Source organism: Gouania willdenowi, chromosome 18, assembly GCF_900634775.1.
Source record: "Gouania willdenowi chromosome 18, fGouWil2.1, whole genome shotgun sequence".
In the NCBI taxonomy this organism is placed as follows: domain Eukaryota; kingdom Metazoa; phylum Chordata; class Actinopteri; order Blenniiformes; family Gobiesocidae; genus Gouania; species Gouania willdenowi.
The window spans coordinates 10,066,980-10,074,276 of NC_041061.1; positions in this window are offsets into that span (position 1 = coordinate 10,066,980).

The following is a 7,297-nucleotide window of genomic DNA, read 5'->3' on the forward strand; positions in this document are numbered from 1 at the left end:
CAAAAAACATGGCAGTTGAAGACTATTAAACAATATGTCTCTTCAATTTGAAAATTAAATGCGTATTTGCTAAGAAAACCCAAACATTTGTTTCTTAAAAAGTTTGGCAATAATTTAATTTATTATTATTACCGGGATTGATAATGTGTTGCTAAACTATAATAGAACATAGAACTCTTCAGTCCATTAAAGATACGAGACATACGACATATGCATTTAAGTTTTTTTGTATTCTTTTTTTTAATTAGCCTTGAGAATGAACAATTTATAAACTGTATAAAACAATTTATTTATTTCTTGATTAAAAATATTTGATTAATTGAGAAATATATTGTCGTACCGTTTTTCTTCTGTATTTCTGTTGTCATTTTGTTTTTTTGGGGGTGATTTTCTTGTCTTTTGTAATTTCATATCTTTTTTTGAGTCATTTTGTGTATTTGTGTTGTCATTTTGTGGGTTTTTTGTGCATTTTATTTTTTAAGAAAATAAATCAAATTAGCCTTCACACTATACTATATTTATTCATTAATTTCTTTGAAGCTTCCAAAAACATGATTATTATCAACTGTTAGCAGCAACATAATAAAGACCACCTGCTCCATTGTTAAAACCTGTAAATTACAATTATTTGTTGCTGATACTAAATAAATAAATAAATGAATAAAATGTGTATTTAGGGTCTTATAAACAGTTGAAGTTGTGCAAACTCAATGTAAACAGGAAATTTAATGCAGACAGAATCAGGAACATTAGTTTAAAGCAGGGATGAGAAACTCTATCACAGCGGGGGGCCACAAACATCTGATCCGAGGGCCACATGATCAATATTCATGTCAGCATTTAGAATAATGATCAATCAGAGCATTAACACAAAAGGAAAAATGTTTTGTTTTTTTTTGTCTTTGTGGTTTTGATGTTTTTAATCATTTTTTGTTGTAATTGTGTGTATTTTCCTGTCATTTCCTGCATTTTTGTTGTCGATTTGTGTGTTTTTGGAGTCATTTTGTATATTTCTGTTGTCCTTGTGTATTTTTTCTTGCTGTGTGTATTTTTGGGGTCATTGTGTGTTTTTTGTTATTTTTTCCTGTTCTTTCTTGGTGTAATTGTGTTTATTTTTCTGTCATTTTCTGCACTTTTGTTGTCTATTTGTACATTTTTTGGGTCACTTTCTGTCATCTTTGGAGCTTTTCTGTAGTGTGTTGTTTGTGTAGTCCTTCTGTTTCTTTAAGTGGTTGCTGTTTTGAGTCTTTCTGTGTATTTTTTGTGTGTTTTTATGTACTTTGTATTATGTTGGACAAAGAATATAAATCCTTTCAACTTCTTACGTTACAGTTTTCGGGGATTTGCTTTGGGTGGGGCTGCAAAAAAATTTAACTGAGGGCCACATGTGGCCCCCGGGCCGCCATTTTCCCATGTCTGGTTTTAAGGAACAGTGTGGTTTTTAAAGGGAAGCGATTCAAACTGACAAAAAGCAGCCTTGGTGTGTACGTGCAGGTGGGTGGTGAAAAAGAAGGAGAAGTGGGAATGTGCTCTAAAAAGGTCGGGGGGGGTGTGTGTGTGTGTGTGTGTGTAAGGGGGGGGGAGCCTGAAATTCAATCAGTAATGGTTCAGATCCAACTAGACGGGGTTCACCACACGGTTTTACTCTCCCATAAAAGTCCTGCACACACACACACACACACACAGCCTGACTTCACCCTCAGCACCTGTAGGAAGGGTTAGTGTTACCTCCAACCTTTCCCTCTTCTCTCCGTCATCACGAATCCACCCGTCTGGTCGAGCTGGGACTGTCACACTCACTCCCTCAGTCTAATTATATGTGGCCCCCAAAGTAAATGCACAAAATGATCTTAAAATGCACAAAACCACTGCAAGAATACAGCAAAATGACAACATTACGAAACAAAAATAATGCAGTAAAAGACAGAAAAAAACTCCAGAAACCCACACAACTGCTACAAAAATTTACAGAACCACAACGGAAATACACAAAACGAGAACAAAAACACACAAAGTGATGCAAAAAATATAAATTACCGTAAATGATGATAAAAGTACACAAAAAGACAAGAAAAACACCCAAAAACCCATGGTGCTACAAATAAAAATCACAAATACACAATATGACTCCAAACGAGATACATTTTACAGGAAAAATACACAAAAGGACAACAGGAACGCACATAATTAACAAACATACACGGAATGACAGAATAATGTATAATATATTCCGTAATAAGTGAAATAAATGACCTAAAATAATGCAATAAAGGTGTTTTACATCACACACAGTCAAGCCACACCTCCCAACATGACTTATATTATCTATCCGTCTGAATGATTGCTCATCTTTAACAAAGATAGTCTAGTTTCTACACTGTGTGTGTGATGCAAGGGCCACGTATAGAGAAATCACGTCAGTATTTAGTCTTAATCAATGTGAACATTATTATTGTTGCTTTAAGGGTTTACGGTCATTTATTGTTTTTCTCTCATTGGGTTTTTTCTCATTTTGTGAGTTTTTTTTCTCTCTCATTTTGTATATATTTATTGTTAGTGTGTTTATCATTTAGTGCATTTTTCTTGTTTTTTTTGTGTTATTTTGTATCCTTTTTTCAATCACATTTTGTCCATTTTTGTGATTTTTAAAAAATATTTTTATTTTATTTTGTGTTTTTTGTTGATTGTGGGTCTTAAGATCATTGAGTGATTTGGTTCTCCCATTTTGTAAGTTTTTGTTGTGATTTTGTCATTTAGGTTATTTATCTCTTATTTTGTGTAGTTTTGTTGCTGTTTCTGTGTGTTTTGTTTAATTCTGTGTGTTTGTTTTTGTTGTTTTCTTCTGGTAGCCGTACTAAATTAGTGGCAAGCGTCTCATGTCTGGATCAGACTGCGCTGTCAATTTAAAAACTACCTTAAAAGTACTTTATCGTTAATACATTAACATTTCTGTAAATGCGTATCTGTGAAACTATGGGTTTATTGTAGTTGTTCTTGTATTGCAATACCTTGTTCCTCATGAAACCTTCCAGAAATGACAGTAAATCACAGTAAACAAATAGAAAAAGTTCAACTGACTCTTTTTTTTTTTTTTTTTTTTTTTTTTTAACTCATTTCACCCAAAAATTCACTTTCACACTGTTGTGTGTCACGGCGTTGCTGCCTGGATGTAAGACATGCTTGATTAGTTCTAATCTGGCTGGGAGTCAAGTTGCTGAGTCGGCGGCGTGTCTGTATGGAAGGCATGTAGGCCCTGGATCACAGGGATTGACCCTGTGACCCTCAGGTTAACAGAAGCACCGTGTGCGTGCGTGTGTGTGTGCGTGTGTGTGCGTGTGCGTGTGTGTGCGTGTGCACCCTGAAACGTCCAGGTCTTGAACTTGGTGCCATTTAGTTTTGTGAATTTTAAAAAGTGAGAATCAGGGTTGGGGTCAATGACATTTTTCAATTATCCATGTTTAATTACAACTCAATTATGATTTTTTTCCCCCAATTACAATTACTTTTTTCCCCCTTAGAAAGTAAATTACAATTACATTTTCCATTACTAAAGTACAATTACCGAGGCTGAAATAAATAACCTAATAAAAGTTTAAACCTTCCTCTTGTGTTAGCTTTCTGTTAGCATCACTTATGCTAACGGGTCCTAAATTAGCTGTAAAATACACTGAAGACAAATATCTATCATCTGATTTATTTCGATCTATTGATTACCTTGTTAGACTTCCTAATCAATGAAAATATAGGTTTTAATATTTCTGGTGTGGACATCTGAGCCTTTTTTTCCAGCGATTTCAATTTATTTTTAATTATAAAATGTGTAAAGCTTCATATAAAACATATTTTAATAATTATTAACTACATATGTATAGAACTGTAACATGGTTCCCCAGATTTGCATTAAATTACAATTTTCTGAACTCAATTACAATTTAACTACGACAGCAACAGATTTGTGAAATTACAATTATAATTATGCCATAACTGTAATTAATTACAATTATAATTGGTGTGTGTAAGCAGTACTCTTGTTGAACTTTGGGGTCTTTTTCTGCACTGCAGCTAGAGCCACTCATAAAAAGTCACCTCTGCAGGCTGTAAACGTAGTAACACACACACACACACACACACACACACACACACACACACATGGAGTGTAAAAAAGTTCCCGCTCTTTTTATACATGCCCCCATCACAGGAGGCCATGGTTCTTTGTAAATAGTGTTGTCGGATTTAGCCGCAGATGATGGCGAGCTCTCAGTGTAGCATGGAGAACTAACGGCTTAAGTTGTCTGTTAGTGTCTGTGTAAGTGTGTGTGTGTGTGTGTGTAAGTGTGTGTGTGTGTGTGGGGTGGGTTTTGGGGGATCAAACCTTCATGTCGACAGAGGAGACGACCACTGACAGGTGCTTCCTGCAGCCATAGCAGCAGGTGCTTCACATTTGAACACACACACACACACACACACACACACACACACACACACACACACACACACTTAGCTGGCGGGACATGATTGTTCTTGTTCTGACACACAGTTAGGCAGACATTGTCGTACTCTCTCTGACACACACACACACACTGACCTCGTAAAGCTGCTAGGTTTTTATTTCTATGACGCAGCTGTTTTCAGCAAGTTTTCTTCATTTACTTGTAGTTCTTTGGAGAAATGTATCTATATTTATCTTTTTGTAGAAACAATTTGGAAACGCTAAATTATAAACCATTGTTGTTCCTGGAATCGTCCTTCTTCGGAATTGCTACCATTGCTACTTCCTCTGTGAAAGCAGGAGTAGCTAAGCTAACAAGTGACGAATCAGTAATGGTGGAGATTCTTTTAAGGCAGTGGCTATTCGTACGGTTGTCGTATCAATATACCGATATTCTATCCGTACGCACCGCCCCTATTTGGCCAGTTTATGTCACGTGACTAAGACTAAACCTAAGTCTAAAAATGGTTGATACTGGGTTCTAACCTAACACTAACCCTAAGACACTACGTACTTGTACTTTGGTAACCGTACCAATAGACACTTTCTTCTTTAAAAAACTAAGTTATTGGTAAGTCAATGTTTAAGTTGTTGTAACATTTTTTTTTTTGTGCTAATGTCTTACTGTTACGACCATGCTAACAGCTAAGAGAAATGTAGCCATTAGCATGGTAAACACTAAACACCATCTCTGGTTCATTAACAAAATACAACAGTAGTTATGTGAATAAGATGATGGTGATATTTTCATGCCACGTTCTGCTTTGTTTATTTTCAGAAAGTGTCTATTTGTACGGTTGCCGTACGGACAATCCCTGGTGCTATTGGTACGGTTACCAAGTACACGTACATGGCGTCTTAAGGTTTAGGGTTAGGTTATAACTCGATATCGCACCAATTTTTAGGGTTAGGTTTAGTCGTAGTCACACGACTTAAACTGACCAAAAGGGGCGCTGCATATAGAATGTCGGTATATTGATACGGCAAACGTACGGATAGCAACTGCCTTATTTTTTATCACCTCTTAAGGGAAATCAATACAGGAACACTGTAAATGTGCAGGTTAGCTTAAATTTGAGCATAGCTCGCTTCCCTCCGAAAATGGCGAGTAAGATTTTTCTTAGTGTTGATTATAGCGACTAAACATTTTTGTCAACTCCATTTTTAACTAGACAATGTGAAAGCAGGAGTAGCTAAGCTAACAGTAAGCTAACAAGTGACTAATCAACAATAGCGGCGATTCTTTAAAAAACAATGAAGTTATTGGTAAGTCGGTGTTATTTCAACATTTTATTCTAAGGCCAAGAACAAATTGTTGCCTGAAAACATTTAAAGGTTCTTTATTGAGCTTATACAAACTGCGAAATAAAATAATTTTAGGTCTGTTCGTGTGTAGACAACAAGGAAAAGCTTTTTTTATATCAGTGTGTGGAATAAGATTCTGGAAAGGAAATATCTTTACATTGTGTGACAGTTTTTAAAGGGTGTAACATGTTTTTTTGTGTGTGTATTTAATCAAAACTATGGGTTTGCAGTAATATATGTAATTGTTTTGTTTTTGTTTAGGTTTTTATCTGGAGGAAAACCATCTGCATCAAATCTTTTGTTTATTGTCATATTGTTTGTTTGAAATAAAAACAGTATAAAATAATAAAATAATATACTAATGTCCCACTTTTACAACCATGGAAGCACCATTTCTGGTTCATTAACACAATACAAAGTCATGCTAGAGATTAGAGTTAATGAAAGATGGTGTTATTTTGTTCCCACGTTCTGCTTTGGTTTTTTTTTTTTTTTTTTTTTTTTTATAGAGAAATAAGTACAGGAATAATGTAAATGTGCTTTATTTTTATTAGCTTAATTTTGAGCAATGCTCTTTTTCATTCCAAAAAAGGCAAGTGGGATTTTTCTTAGTGTTTGATAGAAACAGTGTTTTTGTCGACTACATTTTTTTTTCTAGGTGAAAATAACTAGACTAGAAATAATACTTAAAAAAAAAAATTCTATCTCTTACGCATTGATTACGTCAAATCTGACTATGTATTTAAAAGCATCCAATATCAGGTTGATCAACTATAATTTCATCCTTAAAAAAACAAAAAAAACATAAACTCTTGTGCTTTATATTTTACTGTAACAGATCTATAGTTGACTAAAACCTTAATGTCATTCACTTGGACTAAAAATAAACTACAACTAAAATAGTCCCGATGACAAAATTTTGACTAAAGCTAAGTTGCATTTTAATCTAAAACTAAACAAAATGAACACTGGCTAGAAAGCAGATGTGTGTTTTTTTTTTTTACGTTGACATAGCATCTATAATTTTTTACGGTTACGAACATTTCACTAAAAAGCCAAGGTTCAAGCAGGATATTTTAGCTGCTTGAAAAGCAACATGAGAAACTATTAGAATCACAAAAGGCTTCTTTGGATGTGCAGAGGTCGGCGATGCGGCCTCGAAGCTAATTGACTGGTGTTGGGTTTCCAGTGTGTGTCGCTGTGGCTTTTCTGTGTGCGCGCTCTGGTTTCATGGTGAACTTCAAATACATGTGAGTGGAAGGTGGGAGAGTTCTACCCACAACATTGTTACATAGTCTTTGTTCCCTCCTAATAAACCCCAATAGTGGATACTTTTGAAGATATTTTGGGGGAATTATTTCCTGATTTATTTGTAGTTTTATGCCGACAACTTTAACCAAAAAGATGTTTATTCATAAAGGCACCAAATATAAGACTTTGTCGTCCAGTTTGGACCTCTTAAACGTGGGGAACCGAAACACTTCCAACCACGTTCCCGTTCAG